This window comes from Sinocyclocheilus rhinocerous, unplaced genomic scaffold (assembly GCF_001515625.1).
Source record: "Sinocyclocheilus rhinocerous isolate Xijiao unplaced genomic scaffold, SAMN03320098_v1.1 scaffold1694, whole genome shotgun sequence".
Taxonomy (NCBI): domain Eukaryota; kingdom Metazoa; phylum Chordata; class Actinopteri; order Cypriniformes; family Cyprinidae; genus Sinocyclocheilus; species Sinocyclocheilus rhinocerous.
Window position 1 is genome coordinate 1,220,684 of NW_015626863.1, and position 21,425 is coordinate 1,242,108.

Sequence of the window (21,425 nt, forward strand, 5' to 3'; positions counted from 1 at the left end):
TATTAATATAAAAAATTGCCAAAAAAGCTTTACAGTTGAAGAGCAATGCAGCAACTATAGCTTTAATTTTGATTATATGTTTATCAGCATTTATCATCTTTTAATGTGGCTCATTCAATCTTAAGAGTTTGAACTATGTGTTTTGTAATTTAACTCTTCCTAATGTCAGATGTGGTCGTCTTTTGTCCTCTCTTGACTTTATATTGCATCCATATAAGCATCCTGATGTGTTCAGGCTGCCGCACCTCAATTATTGGTCAGATGTACCGAACTGAACCCGACGTCACACTAATACTTTGAACCGAACAGGAAGGGCCCTTTAAAATGTGTGAGAAGGTTGTACTTTTGTTGGCAGGAATGATCTGAGCCAGAAGTCTCGAGGGAGCGTGTTTGGATGATAATCCCTGCAGGTTCTGATGTACTTTTACACCGTGCTCATCTTCAGCATGGAGTGTGTGCTGCTTACTGCACAGTGCATACTGTATACTGTATGAAACAATATTCAGTGCTAATTTATGTGCATATTTATTTAATTTAACAAGTGGCAACCAATGCATTTTCCAATTTTGTGTTAAAATTTTGAAACTTAACCTCTTAAGACCCGAGAAAAAGTTTTAGGAAAAAGTTAGTTTTTTCCATGTCTTTACATTGTTTAGAGCATTAAAAATAATGTTAAAAATATATATATTAAAAAAAGATATTTCATTCATAAGTTATGCTATGTCCTTGGTAGAGGACATCGGGACTCAATTTCTTTAAAAAAATTAAAACACATGAATGAACATGCATAGGCAAAAACAATTGATTTTTAAAATCACCAATATATTTTTAGTTTTCAAGATTTTTTTTTTTTACCAAACTTTGTATAAAGATGATTCTCAACTATGTTATAACAGAATGATTCAATATAACATTTTTCTTTATGCAAAATGTGTGTAAAATGGCCATAAACAGGTTTTTTCATTATATACAATGTATCTATAAACTAAATCTAATTTGCATATTAATGTGTTTTTGGGGCGGGATACTTCACCTACAAATGAATATTCTGCCTCATGTTGATCCAGAACTGCATGACTTTCTGTGGAAAATAAAAGAAGAGATTTTGAGTGTTTATTTTTTACAGTGAATCCAATATGGTTCCCAGCGTTTTTCAAAATATCTTCTTTCTTCAAAAGAAAAAATGTCATGCAGGTTTAGAACGACATGAAGGTGAGTAAATGATGACGGGATTTTCATTTTTGGGTGAACCATCGCTTTCATTTGGCAGTGTGATGAAATAATGAGTCAAGAGATGTTAAAAATCATGGCTGTTACATTAACTTGAGTTCATTCATCGCACTGGAAATGGAACAGTAGGATGCTTTGCATTGTGGGATACAGTACCCTGCAGAGTGTGCTCTGTTGCATGCTGCACATTTTAGCAAATGTAGTACTAAACTTTTTCGGTTGCTCTCTTAAAGTTGTGATTCTCAAACTGGGGTTTGCAAATTGATAAAATGCTAATAATGAATTAAATAATAAAAATTTAAAATGTAAATATTTATTTTAAATGAAAATAATCAAAATGAAATGCTTACTAAAAAGGCATGTCGTCATTAACTTTTTAGCTAACGTTTGTTTTGTAAATTTTTACTGTATTTTTGATCAAATAAATGCAGCCTTGGCGAGCATAAGAGACTTTATTCAAAAACATTAAAATATCTTGCCGATCCCAGACTTCTGTGTGTCTTTTGGTATATAGTGTGCATGTAGTATGTACTACTTTTATGGTCCTCTTGTGTCTTTTTTTGGCGCTTGACACTCTTGACTGACTGATTCATTCATTCATTCATTCATTCATTCATTCATTCATTCATTTTTGTGAATAGTCTGGATATCCTGCTAATATCTCCTGTGTTCAACTGCAAAATTATCACAAAATGAGTTTTGAATGATATTTGAGTTGACAGTGACTGGATGTTCATTTCATTTTCCTTTAACATCCGTTTGCTGCTTTATGGTGGAGATTAACAGAGCTGGCCAGTGAAAGAAAGAAGGAAAGAAAAGTTAGGGGGAAAAGCAGGCTGGAAACAGGAAAGAACAGTGACGAGTGACTTTCACACATGCTGTGAGCGATTGTGTTCATTTTAACGTCTCGCTCACTGTACTGTGCTGTACGACGCGTGTGCCCTCTCTGCTTCTGTGTGTGAAAGTGTGTGCACACGAGTGTTAACGTGGCTCTAATGACGTGTGTTTACCGCAGCACAGCTTCATCACTGTCTCCATGACAACCGCTGTGCTCGCCTCCCCTTCCTGCAGCAAAGACAGAACGATAGCGAGCAGCGCTCCAGTGCAGTCGCCTGCAGCAAATACTCACGCACTTACACAGAGTACCACCATAATGTGCTAATACCGTGTTTTTGGCAGTGAAGCATGGTGATACCATGTTTTTCAATATGGTGTCATGGTAATACCATATTTTTGGACATTGTACTGTGCTAATACTTTGTTTTAGGGCTTCATAGTATGATAATACATTGTTTTTTTCAATATGGTGCCATGGTAATACCCCATTTTTGTACACTGTACTATGCTAATACTATGTTTTTAGACATATTTCGGTTGGTTAATCAATAATAACTGGCCCTTTTAACTAAGATTTAACACTTCAGTAATGTAATGAAATTGCAGAGAGGTTGCAACATTTACACAAAATTTAATAAAAAATGCTAAGAAAATATATTTATTTCTGTAATCATGACTGGGTTGTAAGTTGTAAGCATGCTTACATTTATCTTTGCATACTGCATACCTTTACACATTTCGAGCCTCATTCATGAAAGATGCGCTGAGTATTGCATTAATTGTTGCAATCAATTCAATGCAACAGTTTAAGAATGGACTCGTGAATTGAGTATTGAGCTTGTGTATAATAAAGTGGGCTTGTTATTTAAGATAGTAGGTTACAGTATGCAGTATGCTGGTATTTCATGCATTTCATGCAAATGTGAATAAATGTTGCAAAGGTTGTAAAGTACTAGAGATTGTGACTTAAACATGCAACTGGTTTGTTGACTAACTAGTTCCCTCATTTAAGCAGCCAATATGGAGCGTTAGAGATGGAGAGAGAAAGAGGTGCATGAGGAGAGAGGGGGACCTGGGCAGAGGAAGCTGGTTACTGCAGCAGTCTGTAACTAGGTCAGGTTGAGACTGAAGACAAACAGAGAGAGAGTGAGGGTTTATGGGATGAGGCAGGTACTTTACATAAAAAAAAGAGTTGAGCGTTAATGTTCACCTGAGATCAGCAGCTGTCCTCTTCAGATCTGTTGTTCGCTGTGCTCTTACTCCTGATATTTTTTTATTTGTTTCCCATATTCCTGTTTGCATTTCCCTTTTAAAGATGGTTCGGAGTGATTTTATGTGCTGCAAATGTGAAAAAGAAAGAAATGTGTGCTCAGCTATACATGTTGAAAATCACTCTAATACACGGAGAATAAAATGGCATCGTATTTACTTTAAAACAATTTTCACTCTGAAATTGCTAGTAAATAATATCACAAATAATTACAAAGAAACAGCAATTGATGCATTGAATTAAATGTGAATTTTGAAGTAAAAAGACTGAAATAGTGTTTTCTTGTAATCATATTCCTGGTTGCATAATTCCAAATATTTCTTATTTTAAGAGGGTTTAGAGTGATTATATATGCTGCAAATGTGATACAAAACAGAAATGTGCTCACCTATACATTTGAAAACCATTTTTATACAACAACAACAACAACAAAAAAAGGTCCAGAATTTACTTTCAAACTAGTTTTTAAACTCATAAATTGTTCAATTTCACAAATAATTACAAAGACACTGCAATTAACCTGTTGAATTAAATGTGAAATTTTGAAGTAAATACTGAAATAGTATTTTCTTGTAAAACATACTCCAGTAATCTTTATTTACAACTTAAACATCTTTGTTTACAGTGTATCACGAAGTATCTTCATGAAAACGTAAAATGCTAAAGTTTACAAATTTCATTATTGAAATAGGTAGAAAAAATATCTTTAGCACATGAAAAGTCTCCACCATGATAGAGAAACAAATGTGCGTGTGTGTTATAGAGGGAGGGAGATGGTTCAGTACAAATCCTGGGCAGCCTGTGAAACAAAGCAGTCTTGGATGGAGGGATAAATGGAGCGAGCAGATAGAGGGGTGGAGTGGAAGAGAAGCTTTCAGCCCAGTGTGTCCTCACTGCCTGGAACAGTTCTTGCACATGAGTGGCTCTGAGTGTGTGTGTGATCTCTTTATAAATACATGTTTGATCTTTCTCTATTATACTCAGCAGGCAAAGGCTTGTGAATTTGAGAGAGAAATTGCTTGCACAATCAGATGGTTGCATGAATGTGACATTTTTGGCAGTTTTCGACTTTTCACACGTAAAATTAATCATAACAGGGTGATTTCCTGACAGGCGTCACACACCAGCCCTGAGCCTTCAGTGGGCTTTTATTCGGTGGGTTACAATTGAATGCAGGGCCGTTTCTAGGCATAGGCGAGCTAGGCGGTTGCCTAGGGCGCCACCAGCTGAAGGGGCGCCAATGAGCGCACGTACTGGCACTTTTAGCAGGGTTGTGATAAAGAGTGAAATATGACTGCCCCCACTGGATCCCCCAACATTATTGGGCTAGAGTACTGTCAATCTGACGATGCCTGTATGCCACTAGATCAGAGTGCTGTCAATTGCTGCCTGACTGTATGAGACTAATGTAGATCAGAGTTTTCTGTGTGTTTAGGTTCTGGCACACTTTTGAGTGGACCAAATACAGAGGAATGAGTATCCAGGGACCAGAAGAGGGTTTCTCCTGCTGGAATGATGAAATTGATGATGATGATGATGATTATTACTACTACTAGTCATTGTCATCTTTATTTGACCAACTGTTTATCGAAAGCAAGCACATTTTTACACAAATATGAATTATAAATTAATATTTAGATTATCTATATTTTATTATTATTATCTATATAATTATTATATTCGATTAACTTTATAATTATATTATTATAATTGTAAATAATATTATAATATTATAAATATTAATATTAACTTTTTGGAAAATAGTTAAAATTAAGTCTAGAATATATACATGTTCTATCATGAGAACTCCCGGAAGATTTTAGCATGGTAATGGCTATGACATTGTTAATGTACTTGGTCTTAGCAGAATAGATCTGCTACACTGCTGCTGCTGCTCGATTGCTGCTGCTGTTGGTTATTGCTGTATTTGTAGATTATTGCTGCTGCTGCAAGCAAGTACATGACCCTGCTACTGCCAGTACATAAGCCGATATGGTGCTGTGAGTATTTAAGACATACTGCTGCTGCACAATTAGCATATAAAATAACCCGTAGCAGATCTATACAGGTGGAGCTGGGGAAGGTGGAGGGTTTCAGAGGAACTCTGAAAGCACGCTGCAATGCTCAAGCGAATTCTAATCAGCCATTTAAATGTAAAGCAGCAAGCTCATTGGCTGCGTATGTCACATGAACCAATCAGCTTGTGACAAGTTGAAGAATATCATCAGTTACGTTAAGGACATCAGCCTGCGCCATCTAGAGTTTCATGACAGAACTTGGTATTTTTTCAGTCCTGTGGTCAGTCTTATTTTATTAGTATTAGTGTTGTTGTATTAGTTATTTTAGTATTGTTTAAATACTGGTATAGTATTTATTAATATTTTGAATTTGCATTAATTTTTATATTTTCAGTTTTTTTATTTACATTTACATTTACATTTACATTTAGTCATTTAGCAGACGCTTTTATCCAAAGCGACTTACAGATGAGGAGAATGGAAGCAATCAAAATCAATAAGAGAGCAATGATATACAAGTGCTATAACACAATAACACTTATTACACATAGCAAGGTTTTTTTTTAAATTATATAATATATGAAAAGAAAAACTAGATAGAATAGAAAAAGAATAGAGCAAGCTTGTGTTAGAGACCGTTTTTTTAATTTTGTTAATTGTATAATAAATAAAAAGAAAACCGATAGAATACAAAAAGATTAGAGAAGCTAGTGTTTTTTTAAAGAAAACAAGCAGTTAGTAAATGAATAGAGTGCACGTTTTTTTTTAAAGAATAGAATTAGAATAGAGAGTGCTAGAGTTAGAGGGTCAAATAAAGATGGAAGAGATGTGTTTTTAGCCGATTCTTGAAGATGGCTAAGGACTCAGCTGCTCGGATTGAGTTGGGCAGGTCATTCCACCAGGAGGGAACAATATTAACTGAACATTAATTTTAATTTTAGTTTTATTCATTTTGTTATGTGCTTTTGTCTTTTTTTTATTAGTGTTTAATTATTTTTTAAACATTTAATAAAATTACTATGAACTTTTTGGAAAATAGTTCAGAGTGCGGTTCATGTATATTACTATGTATGTATTATATACTATATATTATTTATATTATGATTTATATATTGTTATAATAATATTATATTTATAGTTAATATTATATTTATTACTATTATGAATTAGCTTTTCATTTTATATTTTTTATTTTAAAAAATTCAGTTTTAGTAATTTTATGTATTTTGTACATAACTTTCTATTAAGCTCTTTTTCAGTTTGAGCAATTATAGTACTTCAGCTTATTTATTTCAGTTTGTTGCAAAAGTTCAGTGAGAAATTGATAGTTAACTTACATGAAGACGCATTTTAAGTTTTTTAAGTAATTTTCTTAAATAATCTTTTAAACCATCTTTGATATTATAATTTTTTAATTATAATTATTTAATTATATAATTATTTAAAATTTACCCCTGTTTATTCACTCAAGTGTGATGTTGTGATAAAACAAGACTATTTTATCTTTAAAAACAGAGTTTAATGTTTTATTCTGTATCTAACCCTCTTTCCACCATGTCTTTCTCTGTCAGGTTATTTTTTGGATAATTTTTGTACTGCATTGATCACAGAATCTGCATTTCATATCCACTGGCACTGATCTGTATGTAAAGCTATGATACTGTATGTATCTGTTTACAGAAACATATTGTTTTACCTGATCTCAGTGTTGGACAAATAGGTCTTTCGGGTACATGTGATTTCACAGATATATGAAGCTATGTATAGTCATCATGGCTATGAAAACTGATCTCGTGTACATAGCAATCAATGTCTAGAGGAAATCAAATGATGCCCTTAATAAACATCATTGAACGGCAAACTCTTAGTTATGCATTAGTCAATATACAGTAGAGAGGCAGCATATAAATTCAGATTTTCCACAGGTGATTTATACATTTTGTTTTATCATATTGGAGATTGAGGATTGTGTCAACTTACCAGAATGTGTTTTTTAATTTATTCCTAGTTTTGTTATAACTTACTTGCTCATTAATTGTAACTTCTTGATTATATAGTTGACGTTTCCAAAAAGGCCCACATCTTTGAGATTTGCAATTTGAGTCCAAGTACTTTAGTTTCATTCGGTATGTGTTTTCATTAATTGGAATAAAGCTGAAATAAAATACAATTTAAGATGAAAGCATAAACAAAAAATTAACAAAAAACCTAATAAAATAGGTTTAAGTTGGGGTATTAAAAAAATTAATTAAATAGAATTGTTAAAAAAAATTATAAAAATGACAAAAGCACATAACAAAATTACCAAAATATAAACTAAACTTAAACTAAAAACAATCAAAATATATAAATACAAGCTAATTCAAAATGTTAAAAAACACTAATGCTAAAATACCACTGGTGTCTACCTAATGCATAAATGTAAATGTTATTTAATAATATATAATGCATAATGTGGTTCCAGCACAATGGATATCTCTAAATGAAGCAAGGTTGTGGGTTTGCGTCCCACCGGTTTGGTGTAGTGGTTAAAGCTTAAGGCTGGAAACTACCGGATGCTGGTTTGGGTCATTAGCTATTAGCATAGTGTCCTTGAGCAGGGCACTTAACTTCAGGTTACTCCACAGAGATTGTGTCGGTAATAAGTGAACTGTAAGTTCCTTTGGATAAAAGCATCTACTTACCGGAATAAAGCATGATTGTTAATTCAGTTCAAGTTTATTTGCATAGCACTTTCACAATTCATATTTGTTTCAAAGCAGCTTTACAGAAAACTAGTGGATATCACCATGCTTCCCCAGTTGACTTATTTATTTTAAGAATTAAAAACAAGTTTTCCAAGTTTTCTGAAATGTTCTGTTTAAATATGCAAAAAAAGGCGTTATGTAATTAAATATACACTAGTTTGAATACATTTCCAGGAAATAAATCTGAACATTGGACAAAGCCAGGTTCAAAAGTCTTGTTTCATTTTGTTAACATATTAGAGTTAAAGGTTTTTACTGAGGAGATTTTGGACATCTCTTATTATTACTCCATGAATCGGAAAATACTGTCAACAGCCAGAAAAAAAAATAAAAATTTCACTATGTTTTTAGAAATAAAATGTTGTAAAAAAACAGGCGAATGATAAATGAACAAACCCCTCTATAAAAACCTTCAGAATATAGATGGGAATAAAACTGTAAAGTTTGGTGTATGAAAGAGCTACAGAAGTAGAGATGAAAACTTATTTACAAAAAACAACCTTTAAAGATAAGTATTGTAATTTAAATCTACAGGCGCAAATAGATACAGTAGTGCAATAAAATAAAGACTTAAAGTGTATTTTTTGATGTTTTTTTTTTTTAAACCAACACATTATGAAAAGCCAAATAGCCCAACATCTCAGAACTGACCAGTACATGAAAAAAAAAGGTTTTTACTTACAACAAATGCTGAGTTACAACTTGTGCTTGTTTTGTATGTTGATCCATCATTTTTTGTTATCTCTGCCGAACTCTCTCTTTCTTTCTTGTTTTTCAGTATGTGGCATGCGGATCCCTTCTGTTCATCCTCATCTCCATTTCCACCTTCTGCATGGAGACGCACGAAGCGTTCAACACCATCTACAACAAAACGGAGAACGTGACGGAGGGGAACGTGACGAGAGAGGAGATCGTGTACGAGGTGGTGACAGACAGATGGCTGACGTACGTGGAGGGAATGTGCGTGATCTGGTTCACCATCGAGGTGTTCACGCGCATCGTCTTCTGTCCCGACAAGGCCGAGTTCTTCAAGAGCATGCTGAACATCATCGACTTTGTGGCGATCCTGCCTTTCTACCTAGAGGTCAGTCTGAGCGGACTCTCCTCCAAAGCGGCGAAAGATGTGTTGGGCTTCCTGCGAGTGGTGCGCTTCGTCCGAATCCTGCGCATCTTCAAGCTGACGCGCCACTTCGTGGGTCTCAGGGTTCTCGGACACACGCTTCGCGCAAGTACCAATGAGTTCCTCCTGCTCATCATCTTTTAGGTTATGGAGATATGTATCCGGAGACGTGGTCGGGCATGTTGGTGGGGGCGCTGTGTGCCCTCGCGGGGGTGCTGACTATTGCCATGCCCGTGCCCGTCATTGTTAACAACTTCGGCATGTATTACTCTCTGGCCATGGCCAAGCAGAAGCTGCCCAAAAAGAAGAACAAACACATCCCACGAGCCCCGCAACCCGGCTCGTGTTAAAATGATGTTAAAAACGCTACAATACAACATACTGTCCTTATACTGTACAACAGCATATGTGTTTGTGTGTGTGCGTGCATTTCTGCAGGTGCACTGCTCTTCCTGTTAATGTCATGCCTATTATCAATTATTCATCATTTTATAAACCTGGAAGTCTCTAATAGTTCTACAGGGTCACGTTGCACTATAAGTTCTACATACATTCTATAAGGTACAGGACAGAAAAAGTGCAATGCATAAACCTTATCTTTTTGCTATCACATTATTTCCAGATATATTACATGCGTTGTAATTTCTTTGTTTAGGACATGATAGGTGTTTTCTCTTTTAGAAAGAGTAACTTAGGCGAACTTAGGTTTTACAAGCAAATGTATTGTTTGTTTGTTTATTTATTTATATATTATTAAATTATTTATATATTATTATAGTTTTTATTAATATTTTTAATTAGCTTTTAGTTATATATTTTTAGTTTTCAATTTAATTACATTTTAAGTAATATTGTTATGTGCTTTTGTCATTTATTTTTTATTTTTTATATATATTACTTGTTAGGTTTAATTTATTTTTATTTCAGTTTAAGTTTGTTTAGTTTCAGTTTTTATTTATTTCCAGTTTCAGTTAGTCAAACTTATTTCAGTTAGTTGCCAAGGCAGCATTTCTAGTTTTTCATCTAATATAATTTTTTTTTATTTTAAGTAACAAAAATTTTAAATTTTAAAAGCTTAAGTTTTAGTTAATGATAATAACCCTGGTAAGGAACAGTGAATAAATTCCTTATTCACTGCTACAGAGCTTGGATAAAAAAAAAATTTAAATGTTGATTTATGAACAAATCATTGTTTTGAGTCCGATCATTTCAGTGAATCGTTTGAATCAGTTCTCAGAACTGGTGTGAAATCAAACTGATTCACTTCTCAAATTCAACTCACAGACTCAAAGAAGGAAAGTCATACAGGTTTAGAATGACATGATTAAATGATGCCACAATTTTCATTTTGGGGTGATCTATTGCTTTAAACTTTATGTTAGTATTTTCACCTAATTCTGCTGGAACATTTCACCTGATTACAGCTGTTTCCTGCTGAATATCATGTGTCTTCCTCCTCACACTTTCTCTCTGCTCATTCATGTCTCTCCTCAGACTCGAAGCAGAACGGTGACGCAGCCAGCGCCGCTCTAGCAAACGAGGACTGTCCAACAATCGATCAGGTTCTTAGTCCGGACGAGCGCAGCCCGGTGGGCCGAACACAAGAATGCTACCAGCAGGACAGAGCCTGCTTCCTCCTCAACACGCGAGAGTTTCGACCCGCTGATGGGAATGTGCGGAAAGGTACGTTTTAGTGCTTCTGCACACGGCTTACACACACACACACACACACACAGTCACACAGTCATGCAGTGAAGGGAACATCAGTCTCAGCCCAGTCCCAGTGTCTGTAACAGATGTATTAGATCTTAAAAATCTAGTTAATTAACATAGTTTACACACACAAGCATCCCGTAACAACCTCCCAAATAACGGGTTTTACACGCTGATCTCACGCCATCTCTCTCGTGTCCATCTCTCCAAAAATACAGATTACATAAGCACTAAACATCTCAGGGTGTTTTCACACTTGGTTGGTTTCAGGGGCTGAGAGCATTTACAAGAAGTCCGGCTTACATGTCAAGTCAAATTTATTAATATATCGCTTTTTACTATACACATTGTTTCAAAAGCAGATTTTCAGAAAATAATGATGTTAATGTTTATAATATCTGAATATCTTCATGCTTAATAGTCAAATTGTGTGATAATATACTTCACATTTTGCCACAAAGAACGATTTATAAAAATTAAGTGAGTTTCATGCTTAAAACTAGAAAAAAAAATCTAAATTGATTCAAAGGGAAAACTAGAATATGACAGATTGACATATATTTTTTCTTGTTTTAAGCATAAACTCACTTAATTTGGATACATTTTTAATAAAGTAATAAATATTTTTCAACATCTGCAATAAATTCGACATAAACACTTTTTAGACATCTGTAATTGAACATAAGACTAAAATGCAAAGTAAGAAAATATTTGTTTTTTGCAGTAAATACAAATAAAGTTATGAATTGCTGTTTGCAAATATATTTACTTTTTTGTGAATGTGAATAAGCTTACACATTTGTCTATGATGTACCGTAAACGCATTAATTTTGAGACTATTTTAGCTCCATACTTTCAGGACACGAGGACATGAGCAGCTTATGCTATTTTAATGTAGATTTTAATAAAAAATAATTAATTAATTAAAAAATATACAAATATATAAGAAAATTAATTAATAAAAATATAATTAATTCATTTAATAATTAATTTAAATTAATAAGAAAACAAAACAAAAATAAAATAATTGAAAACTGCACACATAAACTCAGATCTTCCTTTACTTTTACTTAACCTTTACTAGGCTGGAGGGTTTAATCGACCACCTTTGGTGCATCATTTTGAGGAATCATCATTGAAATGTATTAATATTTTACAATAATAAATAAATTAGATAAAATAGATTAAATGTGAAGTGTGTAATTTCCGAACCAATAGCAGCACCAAATGAAATGACAAAAATATTTACCAGCAAACAGATAGTCTTACACCAAGTCAATGAGCACTAAAATGGGTCAAAATGAGATCCGAACCCACTTTTCAAGGCCAGAAACAATGTGAATACAAAGTGAACTGGATTCTTTTCTGGTCCACCTCAAGGAATCTACAGTACATTTGGTGAGTTTAGGATTCAAGTGTGAAAACATATTTAAAAACACACAGATAACTGGAAAATCGTTCTTTTAAGCCTTTTGCTTTTTCCTCTTCACTTTCTCTATTTAAGTTTAATGGTTATTTGCATGTCAGTTTTCCTCAATTTTTCTTTCCTGACATGCACTATCCTCTTTTTACCCCCTACATCAGGGGTGCCCAAACTCAGTCCTGGAGGGCCGATGTCCTGCAGAGTTTAGATCCAACCCCAATTAGACACACCTGAACCAGCTAATCAAGCTCTTACTTAGCATACTAGAAACTTCCCGGCAGGGGAGTTTCCTCAATTTTTCTTTCCTGACATGCACTATCCTCTTTTTACCCCCTACATCAGGGGTGCCCAAACTCAGTCCTGGAGGGCCGATGTCCTGCAGAGTTTAGATCCAACCCCAATTAGACACACCTGAACCAGCTAATCAAGCTCTTACTATGCATACTAGAAACTTCCCGGCAGGTGTGTTGAGGCAAGTTGGAGCTAAACTCTGCAGGTCACCGGCCCTCCAGGAACGAGTTTGGGCACCCCTGCTCTACATTCTTCCATTCCCTAAATTTTTTTTTTTTATGCAATGCATTATCCTTGATCCTATCCATTTTCGTTTTCAGTGACAAATCTTCTGTTACACACAACATCCCCCAAAACTTTGTGACCCTGTACTGTCACCTCCAACAGCCACACAAATCTCCTCTCCACCCATTAAAAAATGCACAACAAATGACACAAACAATGTCCGATCCATGCACACGCAATTCTCAGAACCCAATTTATCGCCGGTTGCCCTTTCCTCAACTCAACCCGTCTCCATTTGGCACTGTTAGAGTCAGGAGTTCAGTCAGCGATCCACTGCTTACAGACGAATAGACTTTAATGCAAACTTCGCTTCAGCATGGATCAAACCATAGTATTCAGAGGTAAAAACCAACCACAGAAATAGAAACATACTTAACATGCATGCACATAAAGTCCAGTTTTTCAAGCCATTTAGCACCGAAACCAAACACAAGCACAATTACACCTCCATGGGTGTGTCGTTGTTGATGGGTGTAATTTTTCGTGTTGATGTTGTGTTTTTGTCCTAACAAACTGTCATTAGTTTCATTGGTTAAAGGAAATTAATCTAATGTTGTATAATGCTGCTGAATATGAGTTTAAGGTTGGGTTTCACATGCTCTCTGACAGATGCATTTGCTCTTGTATGTTTTTGCACCTCTTAAACTGCTGACTGTCCCGCTCTGGACAGTCAATGACAAAAATGTCTGTGCACGGGGGAGAATTTATCACCCAGTTTAACACTAGACATGTAGAAACTCAGCACAAATACAGTGAGACGGCACAAATCTCACACAGAAAGTGCATTTGTCTGATCATGCAACTTATAATATGAAAAATAGATATTGTTTAAATTACCAAAATATTACAGTTAACTGTATTATTAAATTAATAGTTACTTAAAGTTAATAAAATAGGGCAAAGGTCATCTAAATGTAAAAATATTGAAAATGAGCACTGATAGCAATAAATTAAAATATTTCTAATACTGGTTGATAGTTATGATAGGTTAGGTTGCTAGGTTAGGGTTACCTGCTAGGCTTCTATTGTAATTGTATGACTGTAAAAAAGGCAAAATTATTAGGTTGAAAAAAACCTGGAAAGTTTAAAGATCCTTTAAGGGATATACGTACCGTCTCATGAAGAGAGCAGAAACCCAATCTTTACTCCGACGTATTCAGGTCTGTCACACTAACCTCATACTCTATAATGAGAAAAACATGCATATGGGACAAAGTTGGACACTGTAGAGTTTGTGTAACAAAGATTGTTTTTAATGTCATATGAGATCCACTGCAATTACAAATGGAACTGCAGCTGCTGTGTGTGTGTGTGTATGTGTGTGTTTTCAGTGGGATCTCACATGCTCTGTATTGTCTTTTTCTTCAGGTTGTGTCATATCCCGCGTTTGTATGTTGGCTTCTTCATATATTCTCTCACTGTTCTACTGTCTCCCCCCGTCCTCCTCCTCCTCGCTGTGCGTGTGTGCGTGCGCGCGTGTTGTGTTTGTTGTGATGTGACGTCGCTTATTGTGTTTTCAATGTGTTTCCCTCACTCCACCGGTGACCTTTGACCCTGGCATGATGAGGCAACGCTTAAAACTGCACACACATAGAAAAACAGACTGGAAGGTTGTTTAGGTGTTCGCTGTGCCGAATCGAGTCTCCCCAGGGTTAAAGGTCAGGGGTCGATAGAGGTCAAGATGAATTCAAATGACTGCAAGTTCTTGGTTCTGTGCCATGCTGCGAACACAGCATTCACTCCAAAAAAAATATATATATATATATTTAGGCCTAAGTTTAAGGTTTATGTATTTTTTATTGCATATAAAATGTCCATCCATTTAAATTACACAGTTTAAATATGAACAAAATAATAGCTCTATATGTGATGCATGAAACAGGTAAGATTTCTGCACTCAAAAAAATCACAGCATAGATTATTATTTTCTATTTTGCATCTATTGGATTCAAGGTTCCCTTTCAGTCAGTCACTCTCGACGTCACGTCGGATGACCGACGAATTGGGATCTCGCTTAGAGAGACCAATCTACTTCGAGTGTAAACTAAACGAGCCAATGCACATTGGCATGCGATTATTGCATCCAGATGCCGCTGATCACAGCGTGAGTATAAGTAGGCAGCAGATGCAGCACATATTCAGGTTTTCGCTGAGGAGCCGAACGAGGGTTACCATACGTAACCGAGACGTTATTATCGTTAACTAAAACTGGAATTAAAACTATAAAAAAATGTTACTTGAAATAAAATAAAGTTAACTGAAATAAAATATAAAAACATTAACTAATTATATTTCAGCTATTGTCAAGGCAGCATTTGCCATTTTATTCTGTTTAACTTGAAGTACTAAAATAATCTAAAATGAATTTTTAAAAATGAATAAAAAAACAAAAAGTAAACAAAATTACAAAAACAAGTTAATTGAACTTAAAAATAAAGTGAAAATGCATAATAGAAAGTAAAATCTAATTTAAAATATTAACAAATACTATACTATATCAATGATACTAAAATAACACAGATTTGGTTTTATTTAAACAACAATGCTTTAATTCAGATTGTTTAAAATCAATTAATTGTGATTTTTTTTTTTTTATTGTTCAGTTAAAAAGTACGAACATGGTTCAAATATAACTAGCTGTGGAAGAAGCGATATTTAATTAAATGTATAAGATTGAAACTATTTGGATTTATTGATGATAAATATTTACGCCTTGTTATTATGCATTTAAAACATTCATTTCATTAGTACTATTACAGAAATCTTACCAGTTTCATTTATGACTGACAAATATGCATCACTATAAGCATATTAGTTTGTTTATGCTAAAACTGAATGGAAATTTTATATTGCAATTCAAATACATAAATCTTAAATACAGGCCTAAATACTTTCAAATTGGTTTTCTGCTTCAACACTTTGAAGTTTTAGAAAGAGACAGGGAGGGAAAAACCAAAGACGGATGGAGAAAAAGAGTCTTTATGTGTGGCACAGTCCTACGAATCAGCTCAAACGACCACAACCTGCTTCAGTTCCTAGCGTAGCCGGAAACTCCTACATGTGTGCGATGGTCTGTGTGTGTGTGTATATGTGTGTGTGATCTTGTTTTTGAGGTGTGTGTGTGTGTGTGTGTGTGTAACTGACGTCTGACTGACTGGTTGACAGACAGACACTGGGATATTTGGACAGACTCATAGACTGACTGACGTTGAGAAGGTAAGAAAGAACCGTGGTAAAAACCCAAGCCCACGTTCCCCCGGCATTTATCCTGGGCTTCAGCAATCACTTTAACATCCAGAGCACCTATAGACACAGAAATAGCATAATGTTATGCTTTAAAGTGAACATCCAGTGTCTGTTGCAGATATGTGTATGTATGTGTGAGTTCTGCTACATGGCTAAAGCAGCTTTTTATCTGTCTCTAGCTAAACTAACATCTGGGCTCTGTTACAAAACCTAGTGAACAAATATCTGTGTATACTGTAGTATAGACTATAGAGCATATAAAACAGCTACAGTAGTTTCACATTTTTACCTGGCATTAGAAATTAAAATGAAACAGATAATATTCTGTGATTGTAAGGTAATTTATTGAGGAAATAAATATTCCTAAATCTTTCGAAATTGTTATTTTAATGACATTTTAATTAGTACACTCTAAAAAATGCTGGGTTGTTTTAACCCAACTTTGGGTCAAATATGGACTAACCCAACTTTTGGGTTAAAAATGTAATTGAAAAATTTAACCCAAAAGTTGGGTTAGTCCATATTTGACCCAAAGTTGGGTTAAAACAACCCAGCATTTTTTAGAGTGTATTATTATCATCATCATCAATATTATTATTATTATATTTTTATTTACAAAAAAGAAAACACTTTTTAAAACTTCTACTAACTTTGTCAATTTCTATTTATCTTTAATTTATCTTTTATTTCAGTTTTAGTAATTGTAGTACTTTATTTAAACTTATTTTTTATTTCAGTTAGTTGCCAATGCAACATTTAATTTTTTTTGTTTATTTATATATTTGTTTATTCATTTTGTTTCATATTTAAATTTTGATTGTAAAAAGTCAAGCAAAATTTCAATTGAACTTGACAGTCAGCGATCACCATGCATTTTTATTGTTGTAAATAAAAATAAACTTTGTCTTGTTCCGAAAAACATGTATACATATTATAATGAATCTAACATTCCTAAATCTTTTGATATAAAAGTTCATTTTAATATGAAACTTTTTTATTTTTTTATTTTTTACATTTTGATTGCTCTATATTCATTTTAATATTGATTTTAATAAATCAAGCAAAATTTATATTCAACTTGACAATCAGTGATGATCACCATGCAGTAAAGTTTTAAGATTACAATTTTAATAATTTAGTGATCTGATTTTGATTATAATAAAAAATATATTTCTAAAAAATATTTCTATTTACCTTTAATGTATTTTTATTTCAGTTTGAACACATTTAGTGCTTCAGCTTAAACTTATTTTAGTTTAAATTAGAATTTTTTCATGTAATATTTATAGTTTTTTATTTCAGCTTTATTTTAATTAATGAAAACAAATTTTAATAGAGTGAATAGTTTTAGTTAACAATAACAGCACTGGTTTGATCATTCATAAAAGTAATAGTGAAGTTAAATATTTGGGGTTGTTGGTTTGTTTAAAATCACTAATTCTGGGTATAAAATACTTAAGTAAGCACAGAAATGATTGACAAGAAAATGACTATAGAAATAGTCATAGCAAGCATCCTAATTATGCTGCCTTAATAAGATTAATAAGGTGGGATCATATGTAACCCTCATGAAAAACATAATCACATAATCATTGCAAAATGATTTTATCTATTTCTGTGCTTTTTCTTCCATTATTTGAGTATTTGTGCAACTGCTAATGTCAGTCTTTATTGGAAATCAGTTCCAAGCATCCGTCGAGTCTTCTATTTGTGTGCCGTGTGAGTTAATGGCCATGGAGAGCATTTCAGCTCAGTCACTAACAGTATGAGGTTCCATTTCAGCTATGGATGCTGCCTTAGAAGCTTGCAGCCTATGTAGACAGCGAGGCAGCGCACTAGGGTTTGGAACAGAGCCGTAGTGCCTCGTGGAACGGACATTAGACTGTTAATTGGGCACGATGCAGCGAGCGTACACTGTGTGTGATGCTCACTGTGCCAATGGGAGGCGAATTAAGATCTAAATATACTCCTGTTTTCACTTGCCATCTGTGAAAACCTTCAGACACACACACACACACACACACACACACACACACACACACATATTGCTCTGGGTGTTAAAGCGATCTCTTCCTGTGCAATATAATCCCTAAATTCACTGGTCTTAGAGGAGTGTGTGTGTGTGTGTGTACTGGTTTATATATCCTGGTGGGGACTTAAACCTGACTACACACGGTGTGTGTGTGTGTGTGTGTGCGCACCGACCTGCCCTGCTCTAATGCTGTTTGCATGAGACTATTTGCTCAGAGTCAAAGTCAGTATCAGACTTCTTAAGTCTCTGTGAAGGATCTCTGTAAGCCATTGTGAGTTCTCTTCTCTTTCTCTTTCTCTCTTCTCTGTCTTTCTATCTCCTGTTGTCTTCCTTCATGTCCTCTTGTTTGTCTTGTATGTTTATGGTCTTGTGTGTGTGTTCAAACTGGTCAATTTCCGTGTGTGCTCAACTAGTTGAACTTCATCAGTGCCCCTTTCCACGCTCACAAGCAAACATCAGTAGTTTCACTGTAAAACAACTATACACTAATTTCAGTTATTTTTATTTGGCACTAAAAAACAAAAATAAAACACCACATGTTTTGATTATAAGGGAATCATATCAAATAAATGAATCAAATATTCTTAAATCTTTTGTGATAAAACGGTTCATTTTAATATAAGACATTTTTAACTATTTCCATTTTAAAGTATTTTTTTATGTTTTTAAAATTATTTATTATTATTATTATTATATTTATTTATTTATTTTTAATATTTTAGTATTATTTAAATATTGTAATTTTAATAAATCCAGCAAGAAAATGTGACAATCAGCGATCACCGTGCATTTAAAAAGTTCATAAAAATAATTTATACATATAATATCATGAATTACATATTCCTTAATCTTTTGATATAAAACAGTTCCATTTAATTGTAACATTTTTTTTATTTTTTAAAAACTTAGTATTCTATATTTTTTTATTTATATACTATTTTTTATTTAATACTGATTTTAATAAATCTAGCAAATTGCTATTGAACTTGACAGTGAGCGATCACCATACGTTTTTATTGTATCTAAAAAACTAAAAATGTTGAAAAAAAAAATCATGTGTACATAACAAATAAATATTTAATATGACCATTTATTGATTTATTTATATTTTATTATTAATAAAGCACCTTAAAACTGTTGTCAGATTTTAGGAAGGTGTAAGGCAAAGTTTTCTTTTACAATACTCTCTCAATTTATTGATATTTCTATTTTATACACACAAATTGTAACCTATTTTGGCATTACAAGGTCAAAGTGAGAGTCTGGAGAGATGCCTTGAGAGCAGGACATTTTTCAAAACTGAACAGGTGTGCTCTAGTTCCGTCAAGCCAACAGCATGAAGGTCTATATTTAGTCTGTATATAGTGAACCGGTTATGCTTTACAAATAGAGGTGTAAATATTTGCCCTGATGGTTTGATTCAGTTATGATCCTTTCTAAATGACGCAATGCATCATGAAATGTGAATTTTAGTCTCGATTTGGTTCGATTCAATTAGTACAATTCGTTTTTTAATTTCAAAAATATTCTGAAGACACAAAGTAACTGGAGGGACAATTGAGCATGTTCATGTCAGAATGACAATCGGATTTTTATCAATAAATATCGGTTAATAATTATATTTCGCATAGTAATTAATAGCATTTAACAAGCCATTCATAAACTACAATGACAGAGGCCCTCTCACTATATCACTCAACTCATTTCATATCACACACGCACTCCTTCCATGTCTATATGTGTAGTTGTTAATGTTGCATGAGTTTGTTTCTGCTGCAACCGTGCATTTCCTGTCGGCAAATATCACAACTCATCATTTAGAAACCCATTTCAACATATACAACATTACAGGCCATTATTGTCTAAATACCAGCGTCTCTATTATTGTGCACAGTGCCGTCTTGTTCAAGGTTAACAAGTGGCGCTGTTTAAGTTTAAGGACTAGTTTGATAACACAGTCCAGATCTGTTCTCCCGTTACAGCAGATTCCAGCGGTGAGCGGCCCGTCATGGTTGTGGTGTTCAGTGTTCTGGTCACAAGCCGATCAATAGAGCTTAATTGTGGGTAATGTGAGCTAACAGCCCAATCTCTAACAGCCCAGCGGTCGATATGCCGGCATACTGCCGGGACAGGTCAAGCTGGAGTAGCTTCTCATTCAATACTGTACATGGGACCTTCATAACAACATATATGACATAATCTAGGGCTGGGTAGGCCTACTGACACAAATTTTATGATTCATTTTGATTCGACTCAATTTTGATTCACAAGCATGTGATTTGATTCAATTTGTTGCAATATCCATTCTTTTCGGTATATATCAGTTACATGACAATATTTATTTAAGGAAAAAATCTCTCTCAACTAATGCTGTAAACTATACGTGGAACCCTGTCAGTTGGTAAAATTAACAACTGATGTGTATACAAACAATTAAACTGCACATAAGCCAGTTTGTATACTAATAATGTTATAATAATAACTTTTTAATAATATTATTATGTTTATAGTCCAGTTCTGTGCCAATTATATAGATATTTTATAAGGTTTTCAAACCTTGTTATTTTGATGTTTTATAAGGTAAACTTGTATTTTGACAGATTTATTAAAATAACCTATTCTTCAATATTTATTGTATAAGTAAAAATATAATGAATATGTAATGCAGTGCATTTTTTAGCAAAAAGCTCCTCTCTAGACTTATTTTTCTAGCTAACTATCTAGCATAGGCCATTGAATGGCTTTTCTGAGGTAAACGTAGCGTACGTCGTATTACTTTTATTGTTTACAAGCTGTATTTTAAGTTGCCTGACATAAAAATTTGTTTTTGACGGATTTATTTAAACATACATTAAATGTTGAAGAACAGGCTAAGTAAAAAATATAATGTGCATTTAGCAAAATATTCCTGTCTGCACTGTTAAAAAAATTCTGTAGTTTTTACAAAATAATTTTGGCAGCTGTGGTTGCCAGAATAATTTTGTAAAAAATACAGAAAAACGGTAAACACATTTACGGCCAAAAACTGTAAATTTTACATTATAAAAATTTATGTAAACCAGTAAATTCAACAACGCACACTGCTATTAAAATCTGTTTTGTACCTTTAAAGGAACACTCCACTATTGCAGGTGGTAAAAGAGAAAGCCACATGAAGAATCAAAGCTCATCACAAGTAGCTTCGCCACAAGCAGAAGTATATACTAATATATA

At 33.8% G+C, this 21,425-nt stretch overlaps 1 pseudogene; it reads left to right on the forward strand.

The window, feature by feature from the left end:
- Window positions 1–21,425, forward strand: part of LOC107718127 (potassium voltage-gated channel subfamily C member 1-like) — a 60,119-nt pseudogene that overhangs the window by 28,600 nt on the left and 10,094 nt on the right.